This window comes from Manduca sexta, chromosome 11, assembly GCF_014839805.1.
Source record: "Manduca sexta isolate Smith_Timp_Sample1 chromosome 11, JHU_Msex_v1.0, whole genome shotgun sequence".
Classification (NCBI taxonomy): domain Eukaryota; kingdom Metazoa; phylum Arthropoda; class Insecta; order Lepidoptera; family Sphingidae; genus Manduca; species Manduca sexta.
In genome coordinates, this window is record NC_051125.1 from 10,489,333 (window position 1) to 10,513,050 (window position 23,718).

Below are 23,718 nucleotides of genomic sequence, written 5' to 3' on the forward strand. Positions count from 1 at the left end.
GTTAAAAAATTAAAAACACAAAATCTTACATAACATAAACAATTAATTACTGTACCAACAATATTTGATGTCGCTTTCATTTTATTTATTTATTTATTTAATAATAGACACACCAACAACTTATCACAGAAAAATACAAATGAAGGATCCACAATATAAGGTACTTATTCTAGGTGACAAATCTTTACAGGTGTATACAACACTATTGGCTAAATATTTTTTTGTATAACAGAAAATTGAAATCAAATATAAATTATCATTTATAAAATAAATGCAAACTTAAAATCTTTTAAAAATACAAAATTATAACTAGTCTAATTAAATTAACATATTAAATTTAACACAGGTACAACATAAACTAGAATTACAATTGAAATAAATAACTATATCTTTAGAATGTAATATTAAAAAAATAAGCATTGGAATCTTAAATAATCATAGAAGAATTATAAAAGAATAAATTAATAGATATTATCATTATTACTGTTCAAGATTTCATAGCACCTCCTGCGAAATTGGCAAACACTATTTATAGTAAAGATATCGATTTCACCAAGGGGGTTCAGCTCGTTATAGGACTTTGCTAGTCTATTTAGGGGGGCATATTTGCCTAAATTGGTTCTACTGCGAGGTAAGGAAAAAAAAAATTTTACTCAGGTCCACAGTTTTAGTAGTACATCGATACTTAAATACGTTAGTTTCCTTCGGTGTTAGGTTTACTACCGCATCAGAGGAGCACGTCGTAAAGTCAAACAAACTTATAGCCGTTTCAATATCCTTTGCTCAATTCGAAACATGAATGTGCATTTGAATTGTAACATACTCCTGTAAGGGTGGGTAGAAGTGAAAATTGTGATCTTTGATTTATTTTGCATTGAGTGGAGAGCTATAAAACATTGTGTCTGCTTTTGTTTGCAAGTTTGTTTTAAATTTGTTTGTAAGTTTGTGATTTAAATGTATTTTGTTGTTTGTATAGTGATGGTTTCATTCTAAAGATTCTTGCTCTTTAATCGTCATACAAAATTTAACTACTCTACACACAGTAGGCTATTGCACCAACAAATATTTTTTATACTTCCAATTTATAAATTTAATTAAGAAATTAAGTATTTTTTGGTTTAAATGTATATACTCCTTTAGTGATAAGTTACTAAAACACGTTTTGTATTAATTATTTTTGCTGGTGGGATATATTTTATATGCGCCTGGATAGCGACCACCGTACACAAGGTGTTAAAACCCACCATAGTGGCCCACGTAAGTGAATGTTACAGCATCAGCCTGTGTATATCCGGTTCCAACAGGCCGGAATAATCATGTCGACTGCCGAGGAGGAGTCTCGTCAGTCGACATTCTATTAGACCCCACTTCACTGACCCTGAGGTGCAGTGAGGTCACTTCTTCGTACCCATATAAAAAAATACCCTTATTCTGCAACAGCCATTATAGCTCACACTACAACACAATACGAACAAACACGTACCAAGTAGTTTAGTAGAAGAAATAAAATTATAAAAACTTAGATCCTGAGAATACAGGCGAACTTTACAGTGTTCGCCCAAGGCCGAGTTACAACTATAGTTACTAAATGCACACAGGGGATTTGACAACCGTAATATCTTGCGGATCGTCCGCTGGCGACGTCGCGTCGTTGCTTTGTTGGCTTTGTGGTCGAAACGTCGTGTTCACTTTGTAAATATCGTATCTTTTATATTTTAGTGCAGCATTTTTAAATCGTTGAAATAAAACTATTTCACGGATTTTATGTTTTAATTTTCTCTTAACGTTTCGAAGACTGCAGCCTTCATCGTTAGTCGTCTGAAATGTCGGTTATAATATCTACCTTCATTTTACAATCACACAATTTTAAAATTTTAATTTTAAATAAAATAAAAAATATATTATACTAATGTCTAACATTCGCGTAAACATAAGAAATCATTATTTTTAAATCAATTAGGAGTTGTAGTCGGTGATGGAACGGACTGCCGAGACCAATGTCCGCAGGTTCAAAACCATTTTTGAAAAAAAAAAAAATATATACCTCTGACTTTTCAAAAAATGTGTGTGTTCTTTGTGAATTATTACTTGCTTTAACGGTGAAGGAAAACAACGTCAGGAACCTGCATACTTGAGAAAGTTCTCTATGGGAATTTCGTGGTGGACTAAGGCCTAATCCCTCTGAGTAGTAGCGGAGGCCCGTGCCCAACAGTGGGACCAGTATATAATACAGGGCTGATATTATTTATTATTATTATTGTATAAACTTTGCAGCAAAAATTTTACTAATATGGAATTCAATATTTTTCCTGTTATGATAACCTTGCCTATGACTTATGAGAATAATACTGCCGTAGTATGGAACTCGGTATTTTTTTCTATGATAAACTTGCCTATCACATTATGAGAATAATACTGCCGTGGTAATCGGGAGGGCAGAAAGTCAAAAGCGGCCTATTTTTATTTATGTTGAATGTATATTAAACGAACTTTCTTCCTATCTAGGTTTCATACATCGTAAATTAGAAATGCATTTTCTTGTTTGATACACAGCAGTAAGAACGATAAGATAATCTAGTTACACCATGTAGTAGAACAGAACCGCCTTTTCTCAGTTACTCCTATATCGATTACCACAGCAAAATATACCCTTAAAGTATTAACTTAACTTCAAAGAATAAACATGAATGAACTAATACACTATCGAAATTGATATCGTGACTTGGGGTCATAAAATCGACATCTCGAGGCCCACTATACCTCGCAAAGCCGTTAAGCCGTCGGTCCCGCTCATTGTCAAGCGCCAGTGGGCATTAGCCGCATTAAATTCTGACACTAAGCCAGATACTAAGCTCGTCCATTTGCATTGATCCGTCCTCGAAGACAATATGAATTGTGAATTGCATTTATAATTGAACTCTCGTCATTGGCAATTGTAGGAGTGGCCGTCCAGTATTTGAGATTCGACTGTCGAATTGTACCAGTGGTCGTCTAGTAGTCGAAAGTCGACAGCCGAATTTAATATTTGTAACACATATATATCCAGTCGATGTAATACGTGTTTCTCGGTTTGCGATGTTTTTGTGCTTGTGAAAAATTTGAGTTGTATCTACCCGCTTTTGGACTTGTATTTTGATTCGTCTGTTGTACGCTCTAAATTGTTGTTATAATGTAATTTCTCAGTGCTTGAATTAATTTATTATTCTTAGTGAGAAATAAAGTCTTCTAAGCCCGTTTTTTTTTTCTGCATTACGTTTCTATATTAATTTTAGTTAAGCCAAATCTCACTCCTGCGTGAGCACAATGTTCTTAGGGGCATAAATATTTTTTTCACGTTTTAATATACGGATTATGGTTATGAAGGAAATGCAGGTGTGATATAAGAATCACCTTGTTAGGTCTACTTTTAATGCTTATCACGGGTTTCTGAAACATTTTGCAAATATAAAAAAATCGAAATTTGTAAAATAAATACATTCATTTATAAAGCAATATCTCTATAGTGGGATCTCATTGCATTCACAAGTGATGTAGTTCTTATTTCTGTAATCGTAAGGTATTTAATTTGTCCACAGTTTCCAAGTTATCTAATTTCAGATTAATGTATACGTTGTAGTAGTAACCAACTGGTCATTACGAAAGTTAACAACAAGAAAAGTGCGACACTCATTTATCTGTTAAATAATATCATCAAACTCTGAATTAAACAATTACATCTACATTGTATAAGGTAAATACCAAGCATCACGCTCTTTTCCCTTTTTGGGAGTTGGAATAGGTGTAATAATCCACTGTCACAGGCCAAACGATTACTCAACATTATATCCCAGAACTTCGATGTATATGCAATCTGCGGGAATTCACAGAAAAGAAATGGCTCATAGGAGTATTGAAACCAATTGTTAAGATTAATAATAAACTTATTTATCTGTATAACATCGCATTAGTACAATAACTTAACAGTTATACGTATAAATAATAAATAAATTGATTTGTATAAAATAATCACATTATTGCATCTTATAATCTGTCTCAAAGTTGTTGCAACACCTCAAGTAACACCTATTAGTAAGAGTCAAACAATGGATCTAAACGTATTCATTTCCGCTACGTACAGCGCTCGATTACCCTCGCCGAAATAAGCCGATCACTCAACGAGCATCTTCACGCTAGGTAAACAAAGGGGAGGCAGAGAACATAGATGTAGGATACTGGATGTGACAATGTAATGTGTAATGACGTTTTGTATCTAGCGTGTTAATTTGACATTATTATTGATAGGTGTTGACCGTGAAAAACATCTCTACAAAATAGCTATCTCTACCTATATTAACTAACTAGCTAACTGCCTATAAGTTAATTCTCGACAAGATCTACTAGTGTGCTAAATTTCGTCCAAAGCTGTAGTGAATTTTTCGATCGATCTGAAGATTCATGTCGTTTATTTCAACTGTTAGTTTTCGAATAATGGCAATAGTTTATAGCCTAAGTATATTACTATTTCAATAAGGTTCACATAATATACTAGGTAGGGCCCCTGCGTCATAAGTAACAGGTTACATACCTATATGTACCTAAATACGGTGAATTTTGTGACTGCGTTAAAGAATTGGTATATTTATATGATTTGTTAATTTATTCTTAATAAGTTAATTGTAAGCATTCCTAGCTGTATGAATTACATATAAACGAAAATTACATATATATGAACGGAGTAATGCAAGAGAACTCGAATCACTCATAATCACTCGAAAACCATACGAAAATCAAGTAGTTCGGTAGTATTCAGATAGACAAACTGATGAGGGATATTGTTATACAATTTGTTATTTTATTTGGACTCCACTTACCATCTAATACAGTTTACTTTTACAATGCCATAAATAACATCTCCATATAAAAAATTAACCACTTAACCTATTTACATGAGTCATTTCCATTCAACTATACATCTATCCACATATGAAGGCGGTTGTTTAATTTAGCCATTGATTGCTCATTGTTCGAGGGTCCGTGATCCAGTGCAGGGGTGCATTATACAGGCTGTTTGGTTTCCTTGTTGATTTTAGGGTGCATAATGAGGAAATTAAATTCGCGATGGGAAATATGACAGATTGCGAAAGGGATTTTTAGAATGCTGTACTTATGTTAGTTTTTCGGCATGGGATCGATTGTGATGTTTGGTTTTAGAATGACACTTTGATATTTTAATTTTGGAACAGTTTGTAATATACAGTATTTTTGGCATGGGTTAGATTGTGATGTTCGATTTTAGAATGACATATTAAATAAAGAAATTTTTATTTTGGAATAGTTTGTAATAAACAGTATTTTTGACATGGATTAGATTGTAATATTCGATTTTAGAATGTCACATTAAATGATGAAATTTTAATTTTGGAATAGTTTGTAATAAACAGTATTTTTGGCATGGGTTAGATTGTGATGTTCGGTTTTAGAATGACACGGTCAATAAAGATAAAGAATTTTGGAAAAATATGTAATATATACTAATATTATAAATTCGAATATTGAATATGTATAGAGGTTTGGCTGTTTGGATGATTTAAATAAACGCACAATGAACTAAATTGATTTACATCAAATTTGGCAGTAAGCAGTACGTTCATAATGGCAACAGTCCTTTAAAATTATGATTTCTTATATTAACGTGAATTTTAGACACTGAAATAAAAACTATTTTTAAGATTTTTTCGCGGTTATTTATATTATTATTTTCTGCCGACATTTCAAAGACTGTGCAGACTTTTTCACAGGGCGGATAAAGATCGTCCGAAAGTGGGAGTTACAATATCTACTTACATTTTACCCTTATACATAATTTAAAGTTTTCTGCTGTTGATGATCTGATTTACATAGAATGAGCTCACAGTGACTCAAAAGACCAGCTGACAGACTTCAAGACTCTTCCAATACCGCGATAAAATCCCAAAAAATAGTTCTATCTCAATATCTTTCGATATTAATATGGATTCGTACAAAAGCATTAGCATATATGTACAATAAATAATTTTCCGTTGAAAGCAATCAAACGTCCATATTTCATGAGATACATTAGTTCAAATCGAACAGTTCGTATGAATAAAGCTAATCAGATGTGTTGGAATGCAAAATTGTAATTTACATAATGTTCAAACGATTTTTCTCACAATCGCGCTATGGGTCTTTACAAATAAAATTTAAGTTCTGTGTGATTTTGAAATATATTTTTAAACTAATACCGGCTGTAGTTGGATTTTTTTAATTGATATTCTGCAAAAACACAAAATAAAAAACTAAAATAGCGATGGGCTGGACACATAGCTAGATTAAACGACAAACGCTGGACTACGAAAGCGACATAATGGCCAAGCCCATTTGGAAAAAGAAATAGAGGAAGAACTTTGGCACACTGGGTAGACAACATAGTAAGAAGAGCTGGAGTTTTTTGGATACACATAGCAAACCACAAAGGACGTTGGTTGTCTCTGGAGGAGGCCTTTACCTTCGACTGAGAGGGGTTCTTGCAATATTATTTACACAAATTTAAATATAATGAATTGCACTTCAACAATAATATAATAATTATAATTATATACACATAACATGATTGTAACATAATAATTACGAATTCCTGTAATGTTTATATTCTGGTAAATTTGTTATTGTAGATTTTTCAATTCTATAACTTGTTTTAGCAAAAAATAAAAGGTTCTTTATTTTATTTATTTTTATTCTGCAAAACAGTGTTCACCACAACTTCAATGGTAGATAAAGCAATCTTGAAGTGTTTTAGTAAAGTTAAGTCCTTTATAAAAGTCTAGTTGTGACCCAATTAAACTCTTCTATAGTAAGTGTCATCATGTACTAGCGAGACATCATTTGCCCGCAATGGAGAGAGAATTACCTCAGAATATGATGCTAATAAATTACCTAAATAATTTTGCATCATACTTGATAGTGCGACGACTTTATTTAAAGGATAAGGGCAGATAAAAAAGCACTGTTAATAAGTTATTATAGATTTAAAGAATACATTACTTGCGGGCGGAACGAGGGGATAATCCAATATTGTAAAATATTTTATACGTTAGCCGTCAAACGAAATAAATATTTCCTTTAAATAATACTACGGTTCAAACATCAATGGCTTACGACTTTGTTAGTCTTTTACGTCCCTCCGTGAAACTATGTAACTACTGGACATAAAACGTACTGAAGTAGGATTTATACTGTGGATGTGCTTTATTTTATTAACTTACGTCCTTATATTGAACGTGTTAAGAATTATTTTACGAATGTTTTGTGTAAAATAGGGGGATGTCCAATTTAAATTGACCTCTTTGGTGTATAAACCGCTTACTGTAACGTGTTTCTACGTTTTATATTTAATTGACATTTGTTAATTAATCTAATTGTCTGGGAGTTTTGAAGTAGGCGTAAATAATCTTTATATTAATAGGTATAGAAGAAATTTTACCTTTTTTTTAAGCACATTGCGAGCACGGAGTAAGGGATTTGGCATAGAGTTATAAAGGAGTGCAGAAAAATAAAATGTATGTCTAAAACATTTAATTCAATCGTCTAATTTCAACCAAAGTATCACTAGTTGAAATAAATAATTTAGAAAAGACTTTTTCACCTCTTTGGTCTGGAGTGACCGGTTTCTTGGTTTAATTCCGAGTTGGATTTACTCAGAACTGATATCAGGGATATTATGACGTATAAATTAAACGAATCTACATCTGGACATAATAAGACTAAACATCTCATTTCTCAGGATGGCGAGCGCAGAGGAATAGCAAAAAATACATTGGAATTCAAGGTGTTGGATGGTGTTTCTGCTGATTATGGGCGGTCGTATTGCATACCATCAGGCGAACGGCAAGCTCGTCTTGTCATTAAAGCAATAAACATCATTTGAAACATGATTAAAAAAATATTAACCTAACCTCACTTTGGAGTCAAGTACAAACTGATAAAAAAAATTAAAGTAGCAAATATCTCTAGATATACCAACATTACCAAACGAACTCGCATATTCCAGAACACATACGTAAAGTAAGCCATACATTACCTTCAAAAACATCGTATGTAAACACCGGTCGCTTTTAGACGTATTTTTACTGTCGCCGTGTGATCTAGGGTTTATTTTAGCATCTCTACTACAATATGTAGAGCATATTTGATGTTCTTTTGACACGCTTTTTATATCGAACGATTTCAAGCATGTTTTTTGTGGGGCGGTTTAGGAATGTTAAACTTGTGTTTACGGCTTTATCCTAAACAGGCATGAGTGTATGTGGGCTTTGTAGAACTGAAACGGTGAGTCGTGCTATAGAAATTTGTCTTTTAAATCAAATGCTTTTTCCGAATAAAGGAAAAATATGTTATGAACCGACAAAGAAGTGGCACAAGGGAAGATGAAAGGAATCCAAAGCTTCACGTCTTCAAAGTTATTCTTTTAAATGAAGTCTAAACTAACATTTATTATTTATTTATTTAATATGACTTCCTCGTGGCGTAGTTGTATTAGAACGACTGGAGTACTCTGGTCTTGGATTCGATCCCCGGGTCGGGCAAAGTGATATTGGGTCTTTCTACTCAGTATCAGTCCAAAGGCTGGAATTTGTGCCCCATATGGCCATTAGGTTTGCCTCTTGTCACATCATGGGACGGAATACACACGGCGAAAATGGGTCCATTAGTCTCCTCTCTGCCTACCCCTTCGGGGAAAACACTGAAATGTGAGTGTGTAATTTGTTTCCTTTATTTGATTTTAATAAAACAAAGCTATATTTTGCTTCTAATATACTCTGTCCACCTGCGAAAATTTCATTAAAATCCGTTCAGTAATTTCGAAGATATGCGCTACCATACAGAACAATAAACAAACGAAAATAATTCTAAAAATCGCTGTTTATGTTCTATTAGTCTTCTTTAACCATTTCCTCCATAATATTTTAGTTTAACTTGAAATATTTGTAAGTATGTACTTAATATTATGTATGTAAATATGTTCGGGTCAAAAGTTGCAACTGAATTTTAAAGTAGTTATTATTCTTTACTTTTGTTTCAATATAGACAAACTGTGTTCTGCTGTAATAGGTATAGATATATGTATAGACAGATGAAAAAAAAATATCTTTCAGATCATTCAGCCCTGTATTGTTTTATTTATTTTCGCGGCTCAACGACTTACACGAAATCTCTTGAGATTTTCCAAGTTAATGTAGACGCCTTCATCAAAATCTAATCAGTGGATCGAGACCTACAAACAAAATGTTGAGATAGCAAATAAATTTGTCTATAATAGTAGCTGTAGGTACGTATTTATATAAATGTACTCAAGAATTTGTGAAGTATTTGAATGACATTGATCTTATTTTCGTTAAGTAAATTAAATTCATATTTTTCATAATAAATGCAATTTATTAAAGACATAAATACGAATTAAAGCTGGTTTGGAATATGCTTGTGAATTATTCAGTAAACGTGTTCTTTACATTTTAGATATATAAGTAATATTTAAAAATTGAATAATACGTACGTACGTGTAATACCCGCCATAGCGGCTCGCGTAAGCCTGTCGCGTTCTGGAATCAACCTATGTATATACGGCTTTGAACAGGCCGGCATAATTGTATCTGGCGAGGGGTGATTATTTCTTATCAGTCGACAATCTAGACCCTACTCTTATCAGATGCTGTGGTGTCACTAACGTATTCGTAAAATAAATAGACTGCGAATTCATAAAAGCCTCAAACAGTAAACAATATCTTCCACAGTATTAATTTAATCTGTGTACCTTTTGTGCATAAATAATATATAATAATATAATAATAATATCAACCTTGTATTATATACTGTCCCACTGTTAGGCACGGGCCTCCTCTACTACTGAGAGGGATAGGGCCTTAGTCCACCACGCTGGCCTAGTGTGGATTGGTAGACTTCACACACCCTCAAAAATTCCTATAGAGAATTTCTCAGATATGCAGGTTTCCTCACGATGTTTTCCTTCACCGTTAAAGTAAGCGATAATTCTCAAATATATTTTTAGAAAAGTCAGAGGTGTGTGCCTTTAAGATTTGAACCTGCGGACATTCATCTCGGCAGTCCGTTCCACAACCGACTAGGCTATCGCCGCATCACTACATAGTATAAAACAAAGTCGCTTTCTCTGTCCCTATGTCCCTTTGTATGCTTAAATCTTTAAAACTACGCAACGGATTTTGATGCGGTTTTTTTTTATTAGATAGAGTGATTCAACAGGAAGATTTATATGTATAATAATAACATCCATTAAATAGTGGAGAAATACTGTTATTTTGTTATGTTATACCCGTGCGAAGCCATAGCGGGCCGCTATGTTTTTATATACGTTCACAGTTTTTCTGTAGTGTATTTAGTATCAGCATTGCACCCGTGCGAAGCCGGAGCGGGTCGCTAGTAATAAATAAATAATGTCAAAAGGTATACAAGGCTACATAATGTGTTTCTTCCCTACCCGAATAGTTTACATGGTATCATTACCATAAAACGCGTGGATTTCCGGGACCTAATGAAAAAATACCGCTCCCCTTCATTAGCGAGTCCTGGTCAGTGTCAAAAATGTCCCATTAAAATTCTATCCCTGTCGCCGCGCGTCAACTAAACACCAGGTATTAACGTCCCTATAGTCCCAATTCCCTATGGCGATGACGATTTGCTCCAAGATATGGGAGAAAGCGGTTGTAATATTTTTAGTAGGCACAAAACATTGGTTTTGTATTTTTTATCTTGAAAATATCACATAGGATATTTAAGTACTAAATGCATTTCACGGAGCTGTAAACGCGAGCACTCCTGTGTCTAAGTAAAAAAAATTTGGCATAAAATTTTATGACTAAGTTTAGAACAACTATTCCTCCCCTTAACTTAGTTTTCTGTTTGTTTATTTTAAATCAAGGTACTTAAAACTCTGCAGAGGCGAAAGCTGAAATTTTTCGAAAGGAAATCGACACAACATATAGGTACAAATATGCATAAATGCGGTCTGAAAATCGTTTTAATGATAGTTATATACTGCATAAGAAGAAAAACGGCAGGAATCAAGTTATAAAGACCCTTCGCTACTGAAACCCTGACCAAACAATAAACAGTCTTTAAATATTATACACATAGTGCATTACATTATTATGGACTACAGTGAAATGTACCTTATATACATTCTTTAAAGTAAAACTTCCACTAAAAAATTCGCTTCAACCTTATACCCTAGACATAACAATAAGGGGTGCAACACACAATGCCGCCGGTGGCATAATTTCACGGGCCGATGCCACTGGCTCGATAATAACCGCGGTGTTTACCAAGCTTTATCTGGATGTTCGTGCGCTGCACACTATGTTTAATGTCGAAATAGTCTTGTAAGCCCTGTATCGGTTTTGCTGGTGAGAGTGTATTATGTACTAGGGTAACGGCTACAATATTTGTGTTAAAAATTTGCGTACTTTTTTATATGACGAGACGAGCGAGCTACTGGTAAATAGCTCGCAGGTTTACTGTAGAACATTACGCGAGTTTGGAATTACGTGGGTTGGAGTTGGTGTGAATGCGGTAAGGATAGTACTATTCTGGTGACTGTTACGTGCAATTTTCGCTTCAAGGAATCGGTCTCAAGTAAACTTGATCAGAATTCAAAGGCAGCACTTTCCTAACCATAGCTGATAATTATACACTGCCATTGAAGACAGTGACTTATTTTCAAGCCAAAAAAATATTTTGTTTGTCCCTAACAGAACAAAAATAAATTCACCATTTGTCCAATTTTACTAAACATATCAACAGCTACTCCCACAATACTTTCCCCACTACATTCAATCTTTCACAAAGGCGGCGTCTAATCGAAAATCCCGTTGAATAACAATGCAGACTTGGTAAAAACACGGGCACACACTTCAAAGTTATCTGGAGAAGATTCTGTCGCATTGTGGGTAGTGATTGATCGTGGATGTTTTTATACCATTTTGAGTGAATTCTCTGTTGGAGTGGGATTAGGTCTTGATGTATTAGTTTGATATAAAAAGCTGATGGGGTGTTGTAAATTATAGAAATAAAAATACACATAATAAAAGTAACTTCACTTTTCGCCTTGTGTATTCCTTCTTAGTACAATAGGGCTGTCGCCATATTGCACACAAAATTGAGGAATATTATCATTAAAAATATATACAATAAAAGAGACGGCTGATTTTATAAAATTATATGAAACTTCTGGACCTACAATACCAACGCTCGATGCATTCGCAACTTACATAAATATTATGTTTCGATGCGAGAAACACACATAGCTCGCAGAACTGATGGCTGATTAGGCAAAAAAGTTCTCGAGTTGAGACTACGTACAGGGAACCGCAGCGTTGGACGTCTACGTGCAAGAAGGACAGACTTGATAAAGGTCGCAGGAACACGCTGGATGCAGGCCGCTTGCAACAGGTCCGTCTGGAAATCTTTGGGGGAGGCCTATATTCATCAGTGGACTTTATGTAGCTGATGATGATGGTGCGAGAATCAAACTTGCGCAATTCGTTCTGAATCTGGATTATGAACTACGCTACAGAAACTATCATGAGTTTTACAAAATAATGTTACAACGATCTCTAAGGCCAAAAATTAATGCTCCTATTGAATTGTCAAAACTAATCCGAATGACTGATCACAAACTTGCTGACGATAGATTTAATACGTGTAACGAAAATTTTATCCCAAATAATCCAAAATTTTACATCTGATATAATCCCAAAAAAATGAATATTCATCAATCAATATAGGAAACTCATTATGATGTGCATTTAATAGGTCGTATGCAGAAGGACTAGTCAGCGGAGGGAACACACGAATGACAAATGACAGCCATCGTTTATCTTCCTAACTGTCAACCGAGCCAATCAACACACGTGTAGAACCCTCTTTATGACAACCACTTATCATACCAACCAAGCTGAAAACAACCTTATTCTTTTATAATTACGACGCGCCACTCTGCAAAAATAACTTTGCCGATACATTTGCAACGCCCAGTCGCAAATGACCCTCAAAAGTAATTTGGTATCGTAATTGACGCATCGAAAACAGGGGTCTATATAAAATGGTGTTGTGTGTGAAAAGGAACGGTTGCCATGACAACCGGACCGGTGGTCAAGCGATAACTAATCGCAGCAATCAATCAAGCATTTCAAATGTAAGAAGCGACAGATGCGAATTAAATCTAGGGGAGAAATGATTTTATCGCAATTTCGATATCAGTTAATAGCCAAGTTGATTGGGATGTAGGCATGTCGATTTGAAATCGGAATATCCAAGATTACTGTTCGCGCAGAAATCGATTGGTTCATGTAAGTCACTGAATCGATTCAGGAAATCGATTCATTACACTTAATTTAAAAAAATCTCACTCACTTTTTTGTTCGCAAATAATGTAAAGCAAAATAAACAAATTATAATTATTAAAAGTTTCAAATATGATTTAATTGAAAAATGTTTGAAAACAATTTTCTTTTGTTTACATTAAAGTTGAAGCGAATAGATAATCTCTTCAAAATGGAGTGTAACAATATAATATTTTACAATACCTTATAATCACGTGGGCATCGATCACAAACCAGAACTACAAAAAAATGTTCTTATATTATTAGGATACAAGAACCATTACCTAGTATATTGTATTACAACAAGAAACTAACGATGCAATACCAGATAAATTATGAACTTACCTTATTATTTTTCTCCTGAACCTTTTAAAAATATTTTACAAACTATATCCGAGTTTTATAGACCCACATCATTTACTAGTATTCATTCTCTTATTACAGAATTCATCGCCGAAAATCGATTTTAATCCCTACCAATTATATCGATAAATCGGTTCATATTCAGAAAATTATCCATCCCTATTGCAATAATGCTCGTATGACGAGATGGGGGAAATATCGAAGATGATCTCCGGAGTCCTTGACATTCACATTAATCGTTTCGAGATAAGCCGATGTACTGTACATTGACTTCAAGAGTTTATTCGATATCTTACCAATGAATCTGTATTAAACACGGTTTTATTCCCGCTGCATAAGGACTACACTAGGAATAGTAGTATTTTTTTATTAAATTAAATGAGGAGACGAGCTTACCGTTCGCCTAATAGTAAGAGATACGACCGCTCATAAACAGTAGAAACACCATCTAACAACTTGAATTAAAAAGTATTGTTTGGCATTCCACTGCGCTCGCCATCCTGAGACATGAGATGTTAAGTCTTATTATGTCCAGTAGTTACACTGGCTACAACCTACAAGACCTACCACCCACCTCGCTCCTCTTTATTCGCATTCCTTAATTTTACGGCGATGCAAGACTATAACTTGAGGTCCTTCAAGCGGAGCGTAAAGAAGCTATTATGCAGGCCGGCATGACCTTCCGCCCTGTGGAATGGGGGCGTTTGGAGAATTCCACCACGGTATCCCCTGCCTGTCGTAAGAGGCGACTAATAGGGGCCACGAAGGGGGTCGTCGGCGGGCAGCAGGGGGTTGTCCGCCCTAGTGCATTTCTGTGCATCTTTGCACATTTGTTGGTTGACCCCCGGGATGGACGGCAGTGTGTAGTTGGCCTCACGCTGCCGTAGACGCCGAGGGCGTCCTTCGGTGCGCGGGGGCTTCTGAGACCCCCCCCCCATAGGAGACGGGCCGCAAGGCGGCACCGCGCAGGGGCGGCTGCGGTCGCAGACTAGACACTTCAACGTCAGAGGAAGCCCGCAGCCGTCCCTAATGCGCCGAAGAGGGTCACCGCAGAGTTTTAGGCCGGCATGACCTTGCCGACCGTCCGGGGGTGCTTGTATCTTTAGCCAGAGGGCACTTACATCAGGTGCAGTTACAGTTGCCGAGCCACTGTAAAAAAAGACTTGTTATACTGTATTTATGGTTACAGATCACTAAACATCAGGAGACCCACTTTGCTCGATCACCAGAGTAAGCGATAAAAAACATGTCTGAACATTTCTTATACCCTAACGTAAAATAAAATATTCCGCTAGAATCATGCTAGCCGAAATATTGTGCGCAAAATATGCGTAATATTTTCAAACCCGTACGGACTAAACTAAAAAATTACTTCTTATTTTAGTTTACCTACTCTTAAATAGGTTAAGTGGTCTTAAAAGCTTATTTATTTGGTTTCTTCCGCTTAAATCTATCTGGAACACTCAGAGACTGTAAAGTAAAAGCTATCTTAAACCCAAATAATCCTAGTCTAAAAATAGCTACTGGGCTCGAACTTTATACATCCAGGTAACTATTTATATATCAACCTAGACGGAAAATAAATCCATAGATATCTCCTGCTACGTTTGGGTCAGTATAATATTATACAAGGATATTATTACTATAAGAGAGAGGGAATTAATTCAAATCAAAAACAAACACACATCAAGCCTTTATCTCCAAAGAGGCAAAGGTGCCACTAAGGTACCCACTTTTCGCCATATGTGTTTCGTCCCATGATGTGATAGCTTGCGAGCCTATTGCTTATCGGGCACAAATTCCAGACCCAGGGTTGACACTGAGAAGACAAACCCAATATCACTTTATCCTTGTGTTTTAAAACATAGTATTACCTACCAAGTTTTATTCGATATAAAACTTAATTGAAACTGCAATTTTCAACTATAATTCATCATAATATCATCAGACAACAGACTATAATATACTATTATGCCAATTAAACATTACTAAAATAGATATTTTCTACATAAAAGCAGCCTACGCACGAATTTGAGCGTAGATATAAAAAGGTGCGGGATGGGCAGACGAGGACTACCTTGTGTTACGGATAAAAAGATAGTCCTTCAGCATTTTACGAAATCACAATTTTATTGTACCAATGAATGCTAGGTTGATTGATAGAGATACGAATTAAGATGTAAGCTGTATCGAGCTAAAATCTATACCATCATATTATATACTGTTTATATTATATTTTTTCAAGAAGCTATTTTCCAAAATTTACTTTTTTGATTTCATCATCTGCTTCTGACGAAAAAGCCATGAACATTTTTTCTGAATAAATTAACTCAAGACCTTGGATGTGCAACGCAATGGAATGCCACAACTTTAAAATTTTTAGTACAGACCTGTGTTATTTATGACTAACTACTGTTTATGTCTAGACGTGGTATACAGCATCCTTTCTCTCCCGTCATAAATAAAAAAATAAGATCCATTAAAACACCCATCTTTAATAAATTAACATTAATTTGTATCTTCCTCTAAAGATGTCTGTCAAGTGCCTAAAACATTATTTTTAATTACAAAAGCACTCCAAGACAATTATGACTTAATTAAATTATGAGCGGCTGATGCTAAAATCATTTAACTGTGAATTATATATTTTTTATTCGTCAAAATATACTTTGAGTGAGTCCTTGTAAAGAGTAATCAAGAGAAGTGGGATGAATGGGTAATACTTGAAACATAACCTAAGAGTTGAGGGGCTATGAAGTCTATGCCTGACGTTATAAACAACATACAGAATTAGAAAGTAAATTTTTTCGATAAGCATTCTGAAATACCATAATACATACTTTAAACAACAATAAAAAAACAATTGTATTTCTTTTTTCTCCTCTCCTTATCATGTATTGTAGTCTTTACCTTAAACTGATTTTGAAAAGAGCAACACCAGAATTTTTTGCCCGTTCTTCTCTGGTGAGAACTGCTTCCCGAACTGGTGGTAGAGTTAATATTGACAAAATCTAAATAATGTATAACATTTTACGGATTAAAATAAATCATTTCATTTTATTTCATTACTATATTCCTCTCGTTTTTTTTCGCTCACATACGCCTTTTTATCTCTGAAGCGCAGTAGCGTAACTACTGCATTTACTTTTTGCTGTCTGTATTCTGTAATATGATGTTATTGGGAGCGAACCTATCGCCATATCAGAAAGAAATTCCAGACTGTTGGTAGTAGGATATGCTCGGATAGCGATCACCGTACACACAGTGTTAGAACTCGCTATTTGCACGTAAGTGTGCTGCGTTCCGGGATTAACCTGTGTATATTCAGTTCCAATAGGCTAGTATAATTGTGTCGACTGCTGACGGGTAATCATCTCTCGTCAATCGACATTCTATAGATCGCCACTTCACATATCATCAGATCCAGTGGGGTTACATAGCCGTGCCTGTAAAAAAAAAAACTCAGGTCCAATACTAATATCTTTCTCGATGTAAAGAAATATGTAGCAGTAAAAATTATCATAAATCCTTCTGCAACATTGAAGAAGTCACATTTAAATAAGGCATACGTCGCAAAAAATAACTTCCCCTCATGTACACCAATCACTATAGTGTCGCGATAAGTCGCTTTTTTCATAGCCTCGTTTTGAGTTACAGTTTGAGGCCTTTTTATAGACTATCACAAGGACATTAACAGACATTCGGGTCTCATTGCCGACGGGGCGTTAAGAGGAGTTTTCAAATATGTTTCGTAAATACGTATTTTATGCAATAAACTGAGTTGTGATCGCGACGTGACATAGATGTTTTCGTAAATGGATGTGATAGAAAAATTATGAATTCACAACTTTATCATAGTTTTAGTTCTATGTTTAATCTGTGTAAGCGCCTAGACAACAATATAAATGGCAATATCATCAACATTTTGAACTATAACGCTCTAAATAAAATTGTACTATAACATCGTGAGATATGATGAATGTTTAAACCCAATTATTATAATCCTAAGAACAGGAATAGTGCAGGGATTTTACTCTGGTGCTTGACGACAGGGATAGAAATAACTCGACTCAAACAACTTTCGCTCCTACGAGAGAACTATATTTTAATCCTAAAAATGTTTTCAAACCAAACTCGTAACCAAACTACATAGTATATGCAAATAAACGTAACAAACCTTACATTAAAGTATTTTCACGCCACTTTAGTAAAAATATTTTTACAAAAATCTTTATTTAAAATGCTAATTACACAAAGCTATCTCGACGTGTGAAAGACATTATTTAATGCATTTTATAAACGTAAATGCGAATAAAATAACCTAATTCCTCTTGCAAGTGAAGTATACTCGTGTGGTGTAAAATGGAAATGAGATATTAAAAGCAAATTACGTCTTACTTTGATCAAATTTCTTGTGACTCTGGCCCTTACGTATGTTCGTTTTGGGATGAATATTCTATGGCACATAACATCTTATTAATGAAGAAATTAGGCTACTTGTTCCAGAGATTAGATTTAGATAGAAATACAATTTATTCAATATTTCACATTAGTTTTATATAAATCACTTGGTTTTGTTCGAGTCTTTGCCTCCTTGTAAAGCCATCTATTTAAAAATTAAGATATTAAATTCTATTAATGAGAGCAAATAACCGAGATTTAAAGTATCCTTTGTGTTAATCCAGGACATAGACCAGTCTGCCAAATTCTGTTACTATAAAAATTTAAACGCTGTTAAATGTCTTAACACTACACTATCTCCTTTCAAAGAAGAATGAAAATAATCGTCGCCCATTTTTCAAAAATCGGCATCCACAAGACCAGGAATATCCATGTTTTCTACATTCTTGATTATGGGTGTCTTTACACCGCTCGTCAGTTGCTCCGATCCCATTATCGCAGGATCAAATGGGCTCTTCGGTATGAACGTTGCGACAGCGTTAGCTCTTATTTTCATAATATTAAAAATGTTTATACCCTCTCGAATTACTTGGGAAGGGAGGGTTTATATGGAACTTGGAGATATATTTGGTTAAATCGTTTAGCAATACTTATTAATGTACAGTCTTACTTATAATATAAAAACATCGCAAAGCTTTAGTTAAAACACAAATTTACTCGATCAGCTGTAAGCCAAAACCCGCCATCTTGTTTCTTAATAAGGTTTAAACTAGGAAACCAGTGATGTTTTTGACAGCTTTTTTAAGCAATTCTTAAGCACCTCTTAACGCTAAAACAAGTTTATAAGTAAGACTTATACTATTAGTTCGATTTTGAAAATTTCCTTATAGGAAGTGTATCGCTGAGTGCTATAAGCTATCTTATAACCCAGAAAAGGACTGCAATACGGGCGAAGTCGCGGACGAAACATTACATTTTAACACAATTCGTGTTCAAACAAGGCAATCACGTATATGCTGCATAATATTTAATCATAACACTTCATTGGCCCTGAATGCAGATAATTATAATTTGATTAAGTACGTAATTTAATTAGCATTTCAATTAATTCGCTTCATGATATACACCATCGTGGCAATTTGGGTCGATGGTTATCGATTATTTCTACAATAAATAATTAGATATTACCTAATTTTGTCTATAGAAAGATCAAACAAAGAAGATATTGTAAAATAGATGAAGCCTGTATACAGCACGAATATGCTCCCTAGTCCAGAGTACACACATGAACTGACATCTTGGTGTTATGAGGGGTGATTATCCCTCGCCAGTCGATATAATTAAGCCGGCCTGTTTAAACCATGTACACGCTGGTCCAGGAATGCGACACGCTTACGTGGATCACTGGATAAACGTGATAACGTGGATAAATGGTTGGTTTTACACCTGTGTATAACGGTCGCTATCTGGCGGATACAATTTCCAATCCAAAACCTTCTTGCCCCATCAACGTTAGTTCTGCGAGCTATGTGCTCTTCCCACTGCCACTTCAGGTTGCTAATCCGATGGCCTATGTCGTCTTCGGTTCTCCTCATTTCTAATTCGATCACGTAGAGAAATATAAAACAAGCTTCGTCACACTTCCCTAATTCTTTATGTATTACACATAATATGATTTTTCTCCTTTATAAAATGACCAACTTCCTCGTTCTTTACCCTAAGTTATATAAATACATTCATTTATTTTTTTAAATTTGACTCGTCCAAAGTAAACATAGGTTTATTTTTATCTTTGACTAATTTCATTCCGCTGACTTGAATTCAGCTGACCGCTTAGTAAGTTTTGAAGAACTAAACAGAAAAAATATGCTAGACATAACCGCGGATAGTATGATAGGAATATTTTGAGTTAAAAATACTGCAGAAATGATTTACTAGCTTACAGGCTGGTCTCTGTTTACGCCCTCTTAAACCAAATTCAAGATGTAGTGTCGAAATGTATAAATAGTTACCGATTTTGACCGTGTTAGGTTGTGATCAAAATACCTGATTTGGAACACTTTTAGCAGACAGAGGAACTTAGATGACAACCATTTGTTTATGATAATCTATAAATAATTATAATTCATCAATCGTCAGAAAAAATGTAATTTTATCACCAAGCCATTAAGCTTGCGAAAGAAATACGTATACTACATGTTTTAGCCTTATTTATTCTTAAATCGATTTTAATTTAAGAACTATCTTCAATATATTATATATAAGGGGGTTATTTTATGTACAACACACACAATAGTCCATCAGCCAAACCCCTCAAATAACCATATTAATGTGATAGACAAACTGATAGTATATTCCATACTAGTCAGTGTCATGCAAATCATCCTTTAAATTATATGGAATCTACAGTTCATGAGTAATATACTTTTATGCTTATTTAGAACATAATAGCTCGGGTTACGGTTTATAGCTCGTAACAGCTTGTTTGTATGATGCCAAATGGGGTGACGGTGTGCGCAATGCGATGTTATGCCCGTGTGAAATTTCAATGCTTTTACGACTATGTCAATCTTCTGTTCAGTTTATGGTTTAATATCAGAATTATAATGTTCAAATTCCGTCAGTTCATTTTATGAATTTCTTGGTTACGTAGAGGATTAAATAGCTTTATAACAAGTTAGTATAATAGAAATAAATATTAAAGTTTAAATCAATGATTGGCTTTAAAACTATCATCAATAGACTGAAATAAAACTATTTTCGGATTTTATCGCGGTTACTTTTATTATTATTTTGTCCCGACGTTTCGAAGACTACAGCCTACATGGTCACGGGGCGGACTGGCGACTGGGACGGACCATGAACGGTGCAAAATCTTCGATACGTCAGGAAAAAATAATAATATAAACAACTGAGATAAAATCCGTTAAATTATTTGTGCACATATTTTTTTATGTTGATATTACTCAATATATATATATAAGTAAAGAAGTAGAAAAAACGACAATTCTTTTCAAACACAATTTCTTTCTTCAAAATCTTCCTAACACACTTGGACCACCATCAAAACTTCAAACATTTGGGACGAAACTTCCACATCTCAAGTGTTTCTAACTATCCAGAATAATTAGTCGTCTCGAAACACCGTAATTACGCGAACCTTGAGCTAGCTACGTGTTCTAACTACTTGGGATCTCGCTTCACTGTCAAGGTTGGAAGATTTTAAGAACATGGAGGTCAAGAAGAGGTTTTAAGCTGTAATTTATAATAAACTTACGAAATAAAACTGGTGACTTGTTTTAAAAAAATATATTAGATAATAATTATTAGATAAAAAAAATATTAGGATATATTTTATATCCGCCGGGATAACGACCACCGTACACAAGGTGTTAAAGCCTGACATAGTGGCCCACGTAAGTGTGTCGCGTTCCGGGATCAGCCCGTGTGAATTCGGTTCCAATAGGCCGGCATAATTATGTCAACTGTCAAGAGGTAATCATCTCTACTCAGTCGACATTCTATTGGACCCACTCCACTTATCATTAGGTGCTGTGGGGATTCTTTGCCGTCTTTAAAGAAAAGAATAGAAACTATTTTCATACAACTACATAGACATGTTATCGATTGGCTGATTGTAAATCTGGGTACACCACCACCTATAGATACTTCGAAATACAATGCCTTCTTGGCAGTATCCTGCGTAGGTCATACTGATAAGTTCAGTGTCTCCAAATACCCAGTAATTGTAATATCTTCAACACATTGCATAATGCAATACCATTAAAAATAATGGCTGGGCTAAACCCGAAGCCTTGTTTCAAAGATTAATACCATCTCACTAAACGACTTTTATTTTTTATCTCCAGACGCTAATTGACTTTTTGATAAGAATTCTTTTATTGAACGAGGCAATATTGTCGGATGTCAACTCATTACTCTCGGCGTTTCCTGAAAGAAAATGAAAAATGTTTTCTTTGTAATGGAAATGTTCTGTATTGTCAGGCGAAATCAAGAGCTTTGTCTTACTGACTCCTGTGTGGTCACTCGATATTGTTGTTAATGAATAAGATATGACAATGGAACATTTCGTTACACTAGAAAGGAGATACTCTTGATTGGATTGGTTTCTGCTTTTTTATAGACGAGATAAAAGATATCGTGTTAATTACTTAAGAAGTTACTGTTGTCTCTCAGGAACATTACTCCATTATAATTATTTATAATCGGTACATTGCATTTGAGAATATTTTAATAAAATTCTATAAGATGTCATTCAATGCTGTGAAGATATTCATCACATACCTACTGTTGGTTGGTCACGCATATGTGAGAGTCTGCCTGGGTAGGTACCAACGCAATATATATTTCTGCCGTCAAGCAGCAGTCTATAGTCGCGGTCAAGGGCATTGCAGCCAGCGTAAATACTGTACATAATAAGACTAAACATCTCATGTCTCAGGATGGCGAGCACAATACTAAATAATACTTTGTAATTCCAGGTATAGGATGATGTTTCTTCTGTGTCTGGGCGGTCGTATAGCTTACCATTTAGCGAACGGCAAGAAAGTCTCTTCATATCCATGTACGACTTCAGTTGACATGACAGTCTAATTCCAAGGAACCAGAAACTGAAGCAAACTGGCCCCTTTTTAGGAATTCTGAAACAAAAAGATTGAGGTTTTACGCGCAGTAGAAACTAAGAGTCAATAGACAATATAATCTATAAGTAAACTACCATTTTGACTGTTTCGGCAAATAGCTCTCCGTTTCGAGGCGGGCTTCCATCAGCCCAATACGCTTACCAGCATGCACCTAAAACAGTTTGCCGACGTTCAGACAACATCCTGCAAATTATTGGATGCCGGTGAAACCCGCCCGCCAATATTCGACACCACGCCCATTCCAATTTCCTGCCAGTTTTCATAACCGTACGTACAACGGAACGCTGTTTTGAAATTTGATTCAAATTTGCTATATTTTTTGGGCGCTGCTGCAATTTAAAGGCAGTCTGGGAGTAAACGAAGTTTTGTTTAGTTTTAGCAAATAATGAAAATTGTTTATTTTAGATCAAAAGTGGGATAAAATTTGCATGAGTACGTATATCATTATAATGGTTCTAGGGAGGATTCCGAAAATAGCTATAACTTATTTATGACTACTTTTCATTTCATAGCTTCTATTGATTCACTGAACCAATGTAACCCAAAAATGTAATATTGTATAATAAGGTAACAAAAAAGTGGTTGTCAGAAGTGGGATTCGAACCCACGCCCACAGAAGTGGACTGCGACCTGAACGCAGCGCCTTAGACCGCTCGGCCATCCTGACTATACCAATAGTTTCCAAATTGATGTTTACGTGCTATAAATTTGAATACTCAAAGCAAATCCAGACTCAATTCATTTTCAAGTTTCGAAAATTTATTTCAGTCTTTTGAACCGGTTATAACTTTTTAAATGGAACGATTTTTTACGTTAGCTAACAGATAAATTGAAACTCACATGTTTACTGAAACAGAGCATAGTTGGATTAATAAATA

At 34.9% G+C, this 23,718-nt stretch overlaps 1 non-coding gene across 1 annotated transcript; it reads right to left on the reverse strand.

The window, feature by feature from the left end:
• Positions 1-23,423: 23,423 nt before the first annotated feature.
• Trnal-cag lies at positions 23,424-23,507 on the reverse strand. Its single transcript has one exon. It is a non-coding gene; the product is annotated as a tRNA-Leu (tRNA).
• Between the last annotated feature and the right edge of the window lie 211 nt (positions 23,508-23,718).